The sequence below is a fragment of the Lolium perenne genome, chromosome 3, assembly GCF_019359855.2.
Source record: "Lolium perenne isolate Kyuss_39 chromosome 3, Kyuss_2.0, whole genome shotgun sequence".
Classification (NCBI taxonomy): domain Eukaryota; kingdom Viridiplantae; phylum Streptophyta; class Magnoliopsida; order Poales; family Poaceae; genus Lolium; species Lolium perenne.
The window spans coordinates 183,838,628-183,853,955 of NC_067246.2; the positions used below are offsets into that span (position 1 = coordinate 183,838,628).

Here is a 15,328-nt window from a genome sequence, read left to right on the forward strand (position 1 = left end):
ATTTTAAAAACATCTTGGCAACATTCCAACATAGAAAAATTACTCTTAAGAAGTATCCCTAAACTATTCTTAGTAATTACCTCTGACATAAAATAATAAAACACCGGGAAGGGGGGAACAAAACCCTAAAAGCTGAATCATGCATAATTGCTTCTTTAACCATTGCCCTTATCAGACAATAATGCTATCTTTCAGCAACAGAGGACAAGGGTCAGTCCACACCATCGAACTGCAACACTATGCAGTCTTCAGGCAAGTTTATCGCTTGCTCATGTCATTTGAGTATTTTTACAAAACTAGCAAAGTGGCCCGCGCACATACGCGGACAGCGTATTTGTTGTCCTTATTTTTCTCTAGAATTAAGTTGAACAAAAAATCGCTTTTTTCTTCTTAGGCATACACCATCTGTAGGTATGCTTGATACACAATCAATAAGTTTATACTAAAACAATAAATTACCATTGTGCCAAAAAGTCGCATAAAGTTTCAAACGTTGATGTCAATCCGGTTGATGTCAATCCGGTGATCAATAATTATCAAAGATACAAATCAAGGCAAGCATATCTCTATATACTCGTATGTGAGGATTATTATCCAATGATTGGTGTATTACGATATGTGAGTATCAACAATTGTACAATATGGTAAACAGTGCATTGTACAAACCTTATACATGTACCAAGTATTTAAACAGGCATGATTAAATACTGAAACCACGTGTGCAAGTATGCTAACACATGTGACTAACATCGGTTCTAAATAGAATCTGTAATATAATTCATTTATGACAAAAATCATATAGAATTAACTCTAGATTTTTCATAATTGAACTAAATTTCGGTGAATTTCTAAGGTCGGTGAAAAAGGAAATTTTCTAACAAAAATATTATATTATTTAAACAATAGTAAATATATCATTAATTTATTTTATAGTGTTTATCATGGGAGACAATTTATATTTTGTGTATCACATTGTTTTAAGAAAACAAAATTATCCAGAGGCAGCTAAGTGGTTTCACCCTTTTTTCTTTCCGATGCAAGCTGACGATGCCGGGATAACTTGATGCCCATGTTCCAATAAATAAGGTTGATGTTGTTGAACTACTTGACATCATCATGCATGCATTAACATTAGCACCACCGTTTTTCTTACGAATAAACCATAATAATTAATTTAATCACTGAGTCATAAATTGGCATAGAATGGTCAAGACAATATCTTTATTCATGCAAAGAAGGCACGTCCCAACTTGCTAGTCCCGTTGGCCTTGTGTGCTCCCATCCCTGAACATCATGCTGCAACAAAAACACTGAAATGTTTCCTCAGCTGCAGTTGAATAACATCTGCACATGCATATTGGGGCGATGTTAATTGGTGTTCTCCCATCAAGAACGACTAATGTGTTGGCTGCCGGCACCAGATAGTTCAGTCCCATGCTGCTCCAATTCCATATAGAATCTTAATATAGTAAATCTAATACTTTTAGTAATTAACTATATGTTAGCATGTATGCTCACAACTAACTCGCACAAGTCTAAGGTAAATCTCGGCAAGAATATTCATTTATAAATATCATGTTGTCTGTATTTGCCTCTATCTTCAATCACTTGATCAGTATACAGTATAGCTAGTTCGCTTTTGTGAACTTCAAGTATGCAGTATGATTATTGTAAATTTCAAATGTACTCTTTAACAGAAAACATAAGCACAATTCAGGTTTATATGCTTCAAAACTGAGACTTCGTGACAGAACAATTTGCTTTCTAATGTTTTTGTAACGTTGATCAATTTACACACATCTTGCTCTACATTACCGGTGCCAATGCTGGGAAAGTACTCCCTCCATACCGGTTTATAGACCTTGCGTGTATCTATAAATCATCAATTTAATCAATATAGTATAAATTTACAACACAAAATTATATTATTAGGAAGTATAATATGTTTTTATGTGTAAAATTAGTTAAGTAATTTGGGTGAAAACACTGCTCCAAAATACACTCTTGCTCTATTAATCATTTAAAAATGATTTTACAATGAAGTCTCTAATCAGATAAAGTGTATGCTCTAGGATGCAACACATTGACATGTTTTCATGTCATAGTGTACCTATTGGTAAGCCACACTTGTTTTGTCTTCCCTGTCGACTTCCTTTACCTATTTGATGAAGAACACTTGGAGCTGGAGAACCATAAGATCCAGCATAGAATTCTTGCAGAAGAGAAGTAATGAACAATATGTGTCTACAATCAGCACTATTACCAATCGTGTTTTATTATTTAGGCTCGTTTTACATGTAACTATTTTTGTTTATTCCTGTGTATCTAATAATTTAATAGTATATACTTCCATGAGAAAGTAACAGATTGTGCATCTCCACTTCTAGCCGTGACACCAATTTCTGCTGCTAAGAATGTCCTGCAAAAGAGCCACCTATATTGATTTATAAGAAAGACATCAATGTGCGCGAGTAGCTTCATTTGATTGATTTGCACTACCAGAAAAAAGGCCTTCCGTAGCACCAGCGGCATCTTCAAAAACATTGCAAGTTTTATCAATTTTTTGTACAGTAATCTAAGAAAATTGGGGTTAAGCAACATTGGATTTTTTTATTAACTAACAACTTATCTCACAAATGGTTTTGATCAGGCAGATACAACTCTTGTTAATGCTATTTTTTCAAAGTTAACTATTTTTTTTAAAAGTATGTGAACTTGCAATAGAGAGAATTTTATAGCAGATTATTTACGTGTACTGATCTTTGAGCTGCAATTTCTCTATTTCTGCTCTCGGGACATAAGCTGAAACTTGTTTATGCCCAATTCAATAACTGGCCATAAACTGGAAAATGAAATGCCGTGGAGGCCATAATTTATCAAGCTTAAAGACCTCGTACCTTCAGTCTTGATTCAGCACACTAAAGAGGTTGCCGCCTCTTGATCTCTTGTGTGAGCCATGCAAGGATGAACCCTACATTCATCGTCCCGAGAGATTAAACTATTTCCCTTTTTAGCCATCTTTCAACGATGCTATCAACACAGACTTCAACAAAACGGTCAATCAAATCCTGAACCCGATCGTTAGTCTGTGATCTATAAAATATGAATGGATGATATGTTTGCCAACTCTCGGGCACAGAACAACTTATGATTATCTAAGAAAGGAAATATACCAGAGTACTACGTAGAATCCGACCAAGTACTTCATATGGTGTTGATTGGAAGGGAACACTTTCTTCCGTACATATATGATACACAGTTGACACTACAAAGCAAGACTAATCATTCAATGATCGCTGAGGTATGTTGGATCATAGGGTGTATGTCCAGAAAATGAGTGGTGGGTCATAACAAAAATTATTTTACTCTTTTAATGTTTTACTGAGATATGTAAGGGAAAGCTTATATATTGAATGATGGTCATGGTACATTAGAGATTGTGCGATCCCAATAACACTAAATATACATGTGGAGTTTTGGTGAAGGACCCATTAAAAACTTACGTGATTCTTTAATTGCCATAAAGAGAAAGGCCCATAAGCTGATTAAGAAGAAAGTTGTTTATTTAGGCATCCTGCAAAATATGCAGAGACAATGGTGTTAGTAATAAATCAATGGCAGAACCTGTAATGATAACAGATCGTTTGACATAATATGAAGAAGCGATGTAATTTCTTTCGTTAATCAACCTGTCAAAGAAAAATTCAGCACACCCAGTGATTTCAGTTTTGGAGGATAACCAATATACTACACGGATGGGATGTTGGAGGTACTCTAATAGGGCCGGACTAACACTATTCAGTGTATGATTTTTCATTCAGAGAAAAATATATAATCTAGATATACTACCTATTCAGTATATACAGAGCTGAATACTATATATAGGTGGACTACAGAGATGCATATGTGAGACCACGAAGTATTGCTAGGCTTCAGAGAGTAAGAAAAAGAGCAGGGTCTCTTCCGAACCATAATTAGTAAATTTCATAAAAAGAATGTATATCATAGTGGGGGCTAGGATAGCCAAACGCATCTGTTAATTTCCTCATCAAAGAAAACTGAGATATTAATCATATTTGTGTAAATCTCCTGCCCCCAATATTTGTGAAGACAATAGGAACGATCCTATATTGAATAGTTAATTGCAAACGTTGACCTAAAATAACTTGAACATCAGGCCCATCTTGTTTATGTGATTTGTGCCAATTCTAACCCTATCATAAATTATTAGTAAATTGATGCCAATACCGTGGAATCTGATCATATTGTATACAGTATAATAATGAACATACTTACTAAAGAATACGATCAGTGGTTGGCCTTCACAAAGTACTGGTCCATCCTGTTAATTAAGACATTAGCGTACTCCTATTTTCACTCAACAACATTTTAGTATCACGGCAAAGAAATTGTCAAACAAACAGATATTACCTGGTCTGCTTCCCGAACTGAAAATTTGATGGCTAAGTTTCTTTTTCGTCAAGAGAAATGAAAACACCAAGAACTTTCTTGTGACTTGCATTTACTTGTATGTATCAGTCGATGGCAAAACTGAACACTGGGGATTCATGATTTTGTTCAATATCTGCATTGGTTAACTACTGTGGATAACCAAATATAATTATACATTAAGCACACTTCAATTCAGAATATATAGATCGAAAATTAACCCATATTGACAGCACGATTCCAAGGCTGAGTTGTCTTTCCTTCTACTGGCATGTTCCCCTTCCCATGCTTCTGCTTCCTATATCAAGCACACTCCATGCAGAATAGGTTGAAATTGCTCTAAATACAAGAGTGCAGAATTTCAGACCTCAGTATCCCAGATTCCTAGTAAGATACCTGATTGTCTGCATGGTCCTCTTCTTCCTAATAAAAAACAAACAGCATAATTATATTTTGTTTACCTTAATAGTTAATCCATGTGCACATATTCTTTTTCTAAAAAAATATCTTGATGGGACGTGCAATCTGAAAGAAGGGAAGCATAGATAACTCACTTAGGATGCATGCATGTTTGCGTATGGGCTGCATATATCATAGTTAGGTGAGAGTGTGTGCTTGCTTTTGCCTATTTTTTTTTCTTCTGAAACCCGTTTGCACAATTCTTGCCTATGGCCTATGGCCTATGGAGTAGTACCTTTGAAAATCCCATACGAGCTCATAATGGAAACAACCGGGAGTCCATGGATGATTACCTGCACATAGATCATGGGTGCGTACGCGTGTGTGCTTATGAGAGGGGATTTGGTGACTAGGTGTATACGTGAGCACCCTCTAGATGCCACACGATCTATGTTGATTGGCGGTCGCTGGTCGGCCAGCGCCGCCAATCGAGATCGGAAGTTGCCGTTGACGGTGCAAATCAAGATCGGAAGTTGCCGGTGCCGGTGCACTCTTGCCGTGAAGTCAATCTACTTTCCCGTACGGTCCTTGTCGCTGATCTGGTTGCCGCATTGGTTGTGCCGACTTGCTGCGGCTGCCTCCGAAAGACACATATGAGAGAAGCAGATCAACCACATGAAGAAGGATCTAGGTGTCTATATGCCAATCAGCATCCATGGAGAACATGGCAGCGCCATGAGGATGGGGAAGAGGCAACCTTCATAAAAAAACACAGAGGACGTATAATTGTTTATTTTTTGAAGATGACCATGGGCCCTTGATTTACCCAATAAGATTGAAGAGGTATGAGAAAATTAAGTAATGGCATTGGTGGGTAATTTCTCTTAATTCTTTTGTCAGTAATTTATTTATATAATCCGTTGGTTGTGGTTTGCTGAGCTAGTAAATTGACGGCCTGATGTTTCTGATTATGCAAAGTACTATACTTATCACTCTTGCATGAAAAGCAAAAGTATTACTTTCATAACTATGAATATGACTATGTGGTTGGCAATGGAACCATGGAATGTGTTGACATGGTGGAGGTTACATTGCGATGGGTTTATATCCATCTAGGATTAAACAACAAATGTCGTCCAGTGATTCCTGTGTCGTAAAACTCGTGTTAACCATAAGATCTGGAGTGGGACGGAGTAGTCAATCGTATTTCCACCTCTTGTATATCAACAGATGCGCTTACCATAGTCACTTGAATCCTGAGGGACAAGCGGAGTGGTTGGGGAGCCCTAAGTCCCCACGGTAATGCGGTCTATGATGGGTTGCAACGACCGACGAAGGTATCGGGCCAGGATGCCTGATAATAGTTGAGGTCGGATGGTATCCTATGGATACGCTGACCGGCGAGAACCCAAGGTCGGAATTGCAACAAAGGGTGGGTGTGCGAGGTAGGGGAGGAATATGATTGGCTAAGACCTTATACCGGGCCTCACACCAAAGGAAGTGTGGACGGGAAAGCTGCCCGGTTGGCACCATGGTTAAGATCTCTTAAGGGTAAAACAACACACCTCTGCAAAATTTAATGAATCGTGACCTATCACTCCCTGTTCCGGGTTTTGGAACTGCGAACGCTGCCGGAAAGGAAGTCCATGAAGTTCTAGTAAACCGGTGAAGGCTGACGGACATAGTTCTTCTTAATAAAAGCAACCTTTTGAAGAAATGGTTATTAAAAAATGCATTGGTATTAGACTTTCTGGTCTAGTATCGTAGCTAGTGCATTAAACACCTCTTTCCTAATATGAACTTGTTGAGTACGCTCGTACTCATACCACTCTTAAATCCCCTGCTTAGATTGTCTGAATCGACTTGAGGAGGACACCGATGGCCAAGAAGGAGCAGATGGGATCTGCTATGAAGAGCCAGACCTCTCCGGAGGTGTAGAGGGAGTGGACTACCTCATCGTCTACGGAGCCGGGGAGGGTTCCGAAGGAGAACAAGCATAGAGTACCCTACTAGTAGTAGTAACCGAGCAATATTAACACTTAGTACTTAGCTGCTCGAGGAGAATAAATGTATGAGACTTATATATTGTAAGCTAAGTCGGGTTCAACTCGAACCCAGGAGTATTCCTCTCTAGACCCAGGAGGAGCTCCAAGATGATGATATATTAGGTTTGTAATAATGTATGAATGAGTTATGGAACAGCTATGTTCTGTTGTACTAATCTGAGGGATGTAACATTTGCGGATTGGTACTCCGTGAATGTTATATCAACGACTGGTATAATACAACATGCAGTGGTATGCAGGGTCACCACAGTTGGTATCAGAGCAAAAGCTTTGACCTTAGATTGGAACCTAGTAAATGGGATAGAACGTTACGAGTCAAATAGGATTATTAAAGAATTCTCTAAAAATATGGTGTATATTCACTTGAGAATAAAACAATCATATCTTTTAGTGCGATAATTCTTTATTATCACTATTACGATGCATCATTAATAATATTATATTCTTTCTTATCCACGGTCTAAAATGGCCAGTTCACGTTCCGGACGTAACGTGAAAGTGAAGGAATCAACTCTGAAAGATTATGACGGAGGACTCGCTGACATTCTCTATGCAATGTTACTCGAATTTGGGTGCGATCCCCAAATCCGAGTAATGAAGTACATGTACTACGACGGTACAGTATTGGCGAAGTGTAGGGTAGGACTACAACTACCAGAATCCCTAGGAATGAGTGCAGTGATGCCAGCAGGAGAGGCTAGAACCATAAGAACAGCCTATCACATAGCCATAATGAAAGCCATCACAGACATTCGGGAACATAAGACCAAGGATCTTATTGGTTCCGAATCCGCACATATCCCACATATGGAGGAGGAAGAGGATCCTATGTTGATCCACTTTAAGTTTGCAAAGCGAAAGCCTTCAGAAGCCGCTAAGTACATGGATAATTGCCGAAACCTACTGACATTGTTCTTTCACTTGAACCGACATCTGTCGGGGGCAATTGACACAATGTTGGATGAATTCACTGAGCCCAATGAGGAGTCGAAGGGAAAGGAGCCGATGGAGGGTGAAGTTCACTCACCAGTTTATTCAACTGGTGATTTTATTAGCATAGACCATCCAGAATCACAAACCACACCTATAACACCTAGGTATTTTCCATGTAGCTCCCAAGGTGGATATGAGGGCGGAGAGGAATCCGGAAACCAGCAGCGTTCCGAGACTCCTATTGAGAAGTCCACAGGTTGGCGTTGGGGATCATTCATGGGGACTTATGGTGATCCAGTGAGATGAGGACGCCACAACCCAGTATCAAAACCATCAGTACAATACAGGAGATTATGAGGAGTATCCGATAATGATATAGTCAGACACAGATGGAGGGAATGCTTATGATGGAGTCACAGGGGGGTACACCCCAGGAGAGGATTATGCTTCATGAAATAATCATTTCATGACAACAGATTTCTCTCTGGGATGATCCTCTGATTCAGACTACCAGCCAACTGGGAGACCCTATGTCCCAGACTCTATCAGGAGGACTACTCGTTCGACCGGATGGAAGCCTGAGATGTACCAGGAATGAAGCAACGACTAGAGACCACCACGGGAGGCGAGACTACAATACAGTTGTACCATATGTATTGTAGTATGTAATATTTGTATAAGTTGTAATTATACTTCAATAAGTGAGTTGCATACTCACACTACTACTAAGTATTGTAATAAACCACTTAAGTATGTATATACATGGTATATGTTTTGTATGATTTAGATTTGCTTCTTGATTTCCATTGCGTGACTAGTTCTGTGCACAAAGTTGCGCATGGAGTAACTATGAGCTCAACTTTGTGCACAGAACTAGTCACGCAATGGAAATCAAGAAGCAAATCCAAATCATACAAAACATATACCATGTATATACATACTTAAGTTGTTTATTACAATACTCAGTACTAGTGTGAGTATGCAACTCACTTATTAAAGTATAATTACAACTTATACAAATATTACATACTACAATACATATGGTGCAACTATATTATAGTCTCGCCTCCCGTGGTGGTCTCTAGTCGTGGCTTCATTCCTGGTACATCTCAGGCTTCCATTCGGTCGAACGAGTAGTCCTCCTGATAGAGTCTGGGACATAGGGGCTCCCAATCGGCTGGTAGTCTGAATCAGAGGATGATCCCAGAGAGAAATCTGTTGTCATGAAATGATGAAATGATTATTTAATGAAGCATAATCCTCTCCTGGGGTGTACTCCCCTGCGACTCCACCATAAGCATTCCCTCAATCCGTGTCCGAGTCTATCATTAACGGATACTCCTCATAATCTCCTCTACTGTACTGATGGTTCTGATACTGGGTTGTGGCGTCCTCATCTCTCTCGGAATTACATCTCACTGGATCACCATAAGTCCCCATGAATGATTCCCAACGCTAACCTGTGGAGTTCTCAATAGGAGTCTCGGAATGCTGCTTGTTTCCGGATTCCTCTCCGCCCTCATATCCACCTTGGGAGCTACTTGGAAAATACCTAGGTGTTATATGTGTGGTTTGTGGTTCTGGATGGTCTAAAATCACCAGTTGAATAAAATGGTGAGTGAACTTCAACCTCCATCGGCTCCTTTCCCTTCGACTCCTCCTTGGGCTCAGTGAATTCATCCAACATTGTGTCAATTGCCCCCGACAGATGTCGGTTCAACTGAAAGAACAATGTCAGTAGGTTTCGGCAATTATCCATGTACTTAGCGGCTTCTGTAGGCTTTCGCTTTGCAAACTTAAAGTGGTTCAACATAGGATCCTCTTCCTCCTCCATATGTGGGATATGTGTGAATTCGGAACCAATAAGATCCTTGGTCTTATGTTCCCGAATGTCTGTGATGGCTTTCATTATGGCTATGTGATAGGTTGTTCTTATGGTTCTAGCCTCTCCTGCTGGCATCACTGCACTCATTCCTAGGGATTCTGGTAGTTGTAGTCCTACCCTACACTTCGCCAGTATTGTACCGTCGTAGTACATGTACTTCATTACTCGGATTTGGGGATCGCACCCAAATTCGAGTAACATTGCATAGAGAATGTGTCCTCCGTCATAATCGTTCAGAGTTGATTCCTTCACTTTCACGTTACGTTCGGAACGTGAACTGACCATTTTAGGCTATGGATAGGAAAGAATATAATATTAGTAATGATGCATCATAATAGTGATAATAAAGAATTATCGCACTAAAAGATATGATTGTTTTATTCTCAAGTGAATATACACCATATTTTTAGAGAATTCTTTAATAATCCTATTCGACTCCTAACGTTCTGTCCCATTTACTAGGTTCCAACCTAAGGTCAAAGCTTTTGCTCTGATACCAACTGTGGTGACCCTGTATACCACTGCATGTTCTAGTACGTCAGTCGTTGATATAATATTCACGGAGCCCCGGGATCAGGGTTAGACAAATACCAGATCTTCGTCTGACATAAGCCTAACCTAGAGCTCGAGAGACTACAGTGAGAGAACCGGTAACACAACAGTGACTCTACGACTCAAGAAGGTAATACAAGCTCATAACTGAGCGAAGAACCAAAGCATTACAAGCAGAGGTAACTGACCTAACATTACATCAATCAACGGAAGCGAAGTTATGCTATTAGACATAGCAAGATAGCAAAAGGCCTAAGAGGCCAGGAACATAACAGCGACGTCCCAGCCCATAGATTCCAGGCTGCCACCTGGGAACCCCAAGCTATTCGTCGATGTCGACTAGAAACCACCATATGTTGGAGAGACTTCGTTTGAAACAAAAGCATGCAAAGCTGAGTACAGGGACTCAGCAAAACTTAGTACAACCTTTTAGCAAAGCTGTTATGCGGGCTTTCTGTATAGCTTCTTTTGCGTAAAGCCAATTTTCCTTTGTTAAACAAGAGGGAGAAGAAGCTCGACTACTCGGAACCTTTAAAAGGGGATAAGAGAGCGACATCTCTAGCTCTACTGATCATCATATTGTATCCACAGAATCTTCATCATCTCGAACCACTATCCTCGGATCACCCCCTCAACACCCGGAGAAGGTACACGTAAACACACATTGATTGCCAAGTTTTACGATCAGGTTCAAGTTGTCTATGATCACATAATCCATTCCCAAGTCGTCCGTAACCGTGGACACGGCTTTTCGAAAAGATTATAACCCTGCAGGGGTGCAAAACTTTACCCACACGTGCCAACCGACTCTTAATGCCAAATTATTAGCTCTCTTCCTTGGAAAGCCGGCAGAGGGTGGTCGACCACGACCTTTACTTTGCTGTCGCCGAGACCATGAGTCACGCGCTAAGGATTGTTCCGCCGTAACGGGTCAAGTCCCGAAGTCGGTCCTTAACGATGTGTACCGAGGTGGGTTTTCCCAGAGGCCGCAACCCCCAGCCACCACGACCACGCTTACCTGCCTGTTATGTACCTTTAACCCCAAGCAATATGCAATGCATATGATCAGGTAACGCGCAAACTATGTGACTCATGGAATCTACTAGGCAAGTTAGTGAGTCGAGAGGGTACCATAATAGGGCCTCGCGTGGTTGTACGCTCAGTCTTGGTTCAAGAGGCGAGAACTCGGTTCCTAGGGTCGGTAGAAACGAAACAACCCACCACATCCCAATGTGGTCTCTCGTCTGAGCCTTTAATCATGTTTATCAACATCTCTATACTTACCACGTCAACCTGTCATGCTATTTTCATTCATTGTATGGCTCCAGTCCGAAGACCGGAGTAGTAGCGTAACAAACTAAGCATGACTAAGCATAAAGAGATAAAGGCTCTAGCGACACACACATGCCCAACCTAGTTATGCTAGCAGCAGTGGATCAGGAATATGAGGCTACAAGGGTGGAACATGCAATAGATAGGTTAACTCTACCTATCGATAAAAGACAGTTGAATCGCATGCAATATGAAGTAACCAGAATAAAAGCAGTTGTAAAACTGATATGAACCAGGCTAGGGCTTGCCTTTGTCCCTGACAAACCGAAGTGGATCTTCGATAACCTTGTACTTGACTTGTTTGTCGATGAACAATATTGATCTTCGGTGCTGTCGATCTCGGACTCGTGCTCTATCGACCGCGAAGAAGCAAACACCGGAAAGGTAAAAGAACAATCAACACATGGCATCGATGCAATGCGCATACAAGAATGATGACATGACATGTTAATTAGGCATTGAACTAAGACCTAGGACATGATCATCAATTTAACTCAGGTTCGTCGGAATTAGGGTTAGCAGTTCCGGAACCTCAGAGGGGTACAATTATTTCTTCTAAAACAACTAGGGTTCGAAGTTGTTTAACAATGCATGATTTTGTAACCATGTTGTAGATCTCATTTTTCTGAAGAGTTTGATATATTATACACATTTTCTAATTTAAAATGCAATAGTTATGGATTTTACGAGTTCAGACATTTTCTGAAAAAGGAAAACTGCATAATACGAAGTTACTTTGTGAAATTCACTGAAAAGGTCTCACGATTTTGTTAGGACTTACTGAGTTTAGGATTTAAGTACTGTAGATTTTGAACTAAAAACATAGGTAGAACAGCTAGTTCAAACATCAGGCTAAACTGATGATAGCATCTTTGGCTGTAGCTCTTCTCCTAAAACATGAACAACGGTACTGAATCTATTACTCTGAGCACTAACAGCTACCTGCTGGTTGTTAAATTTCGAAAATAAAGTGTTCAGTTGGGCATGTATTTGCACAACGCGGAAAGGATTTTCAGTGGTCATAAATATGCAAGTACTGAACCTATTGTACCAGTTTCAGATCGGTTTGCTCCTCGCATGAATCCAGTACAGAAATCCGTATGTGCATGGATTAAACATGGAGACCACTCAAGTATAAGCTACCTCCAGCCAAAAAGAGGATTATATTGCCAGCAGGTTAGCAAACTGAAAGGGACGATGCTATGTTGCTCTCTCTTTCTTTGACTGAACGTATTTGCTGCAGCTCCCTCTCCGTTTGAGCACAGATTCCACGATTGAACGCGCGCCAGGATGCAGGACTAGGAGCGTTAGACACAGGAGATCACGGTGAACCAAATGGAGGCGAAGCCAGCTGCAAATGGTCGCCGGAGACGCGCCGGCGACGTGGTGCTGCGGCGGCGGACGGAGCCGCGCGTCGGCCGGGCGCTGCAGGGGGGAAGGGGGAGCGCGGAGGGCATCAGGGGAACGGCATGCTCACCAGGAGCGCGACGGAGGGCTCAGACGAGGCAGAGGCGGACGGATGGCGACGCCATGGTCGTCGGAGGCGACGGCCGTCTGCGGGGAAGATGGGGTCGGGGCGGGCGATGCTGGGGCTCCCCGTCCGATTCCTTCGACGGGGAGGTCAATGACGACGAGGCGGAGCCGATGGCGGTCGCGGCTGGGTGCGGGGGTGGCCGGAGCGACGGCGGCGAAGAGCGTCGGCCGGGGCCAGGGTTTGCTCGGCCGTGCTGCAGAGAGAGAGAGGAAGAGAGAGCAGGCGCGCGAGAGAGGAGATAGGGACGGGGAAGAGGGCGTCGTGGAGGCCTTATCCCCGCCCAGGGGCGGCGAGCGGCGGCGCGAATCCCTTCGGGGATCGACGACGCGGGCGGCCACACGCAGCTGCCTGTGCGTATGCAGGAAGAAGACAATGCGATTTTGCAAGGAGCCCCCTGGCCTTTGGGGGTTTTCCTGGAAACTTTAAAACAGCATCAAATCTAATCTATATCTATACCTAATAATAAAAAAAATAAGGCTTCTTGTTCATCCGTCTATTGTTGCCCCTGATTTTGCATCTAAATTACCTGACCTGCCACTGCGAAGTAAAAATAACGGTTCGTCCGTCCCGTTTCCTTCCTCCCCTGCCTCTGGTGGGTTCTTCCGCAACCGACAGCCTCTCCTCAATCTCCAACCCTTCCTCCCGCCCCCCACTCGAAACGGAAGGAGTTCGTACCGAACTCTGCTACCAAATCAAAACTAAACTCGCTCAATTTGCTTTTGATTCTTGCACTCTCCCCACAAAAAAACACCCATATATATCCCCGCTCCTCTGCGCACGATTCCAACATAAACAAACTATCCCATCGACCGAGGATTGATTAATTCGTTCTCGCCAGACTGCTGGTGCTCGAACACGGCGACCGAGACCTCCATCGATAGGAGGACTTATTAATCTCCTGCGAGTGCTTCATGTATCGATCTTGTGAGCTGCCCTACATGATCAAGATCATCCTTATGTAATGTTACATGTTGTGTTTGCTGGGTGATGACCCACAAGTATATGGGGTGTATCGTAGTATTTTCGATAAGTAAGAATGTCGATCCCAACGAGGAGCAGAAGGTGTTGACAAGCAGTTTCGATGAAGGATTCACTGTAAATGCTCACAGACAAGTATTCAGGGGGTTTTGATGTAGCAAATGAATAAAGTACGAGTAAATAAAGTGCGAGAGTAACAATTGCAGCGAGTGGCCCAATCCTTTTTAGCACAAAGGACAAGCCGGTTTGTTTACTTATAATGACCAAACGTTCTTGAGGACACACGGGATTTTAGTCTAGTGCTTTCGCTTCATATGGCTAATTAATCTTCATTGTTTTGATAAGTGTTGTGTGGGTGAACCTATGCTAATGCACCGCCCTTCCTAGGACTAATACATACTTGTGATTATACCCCTTGCAAGCATCCGCAACTACAAAAAGGTAATTAAGATAAATCTAACCACAACCTTAAACTCTGAGATCCTGCTATCCCTCCTACATCGATATACCAACGGGGGTTCAGGTTTCTGTCACTCCGGCAACCCCGCAATTGGCAAACGAATACAAGATGCATTCCCCTAGGCCCATAAAGGTGAAGTATCATGTAGTCGACGTTCACATGACACCACTAGAAGAATAACACCACAACTTAAATATCATAACATTGAATATTACTCAACCATACTTCACTACTAACATTTAGACTTCACCCATGTCCTCAAGAACTAAACGAACTACTCACGAGACATCATATGGAACATGATCAGAGGTGATATGATGATGAATAACAATCTGAACATAAACCTTGGTTCAATGGTTTCACTCAATAGCATTAATAATAAGTAGAAATCAACAACGGGAGAGTTTCCCCTATCAAACAATCAAGATCCAACCCAAATTGTTACAGCGGTGATGATGTGCAGCGGTGGAGACGGCGGTGATGATGATGTAGATGATGACGATGGTGATGGAGATGATGTCCAGCTCGATGACGGTGACGATGGCGTCGATTTCCCCCTCCGGGAGGGAATTTCCCCGGCGGATCTCAGCCTGCCGGAGAGCTCTTTTCTCTCTGGTGTTCTCCGCCCAGCAGAGGCGGCTGTGACTCTTCGCGACTATCCCCCTGGAGCTTAGGTTTTCGGGACGAAGAAATACGCGAAGGAGAGGAGGCCAGAGGGGGCTGTGGGCCCCCTCCCCACA

The 15,328-nt window shown here is 41.9% G+C and overlaps 1 long non-coding RNA gene across 7 annotated transcripts; it reads right to left on the reverse strand.

Moving 5' to 3' along the window:
• Positions 1-940: 940 nt before the first annotated feature.
• LOC127342809 (uncharacterized) lies at positions 941-13,528 on the reverse strand. Of its 7 annotated transcripts, none has more exons than XR_007876892.2 (6): positions 13,094-13,528; positions 11,865-11,968; positions 4,671-4,872; positions 4,432-4,585; positions 4,297-4,342; positions 941-3,574 (listed from the first exon to the last, which is right to left on the reverse strand). It is a non-coding gene; the product is annotated as an uncharacterized lncRNA (long non-coding RNA). The 7 variants fall into 7 exon arrangements; XR_007876894.2 differs by having other exon boundaries at positions 941-3,265; positions 3,504-3,574; positions 4,432-4,872; XR_007876891.2 differs by having other exon boundaries at positions 941-3,068; positions 3,174-3,574; positions 4,432-4,872.
• Positions 13,529-15,328: the final 1,800 nt, after the last annotated feature.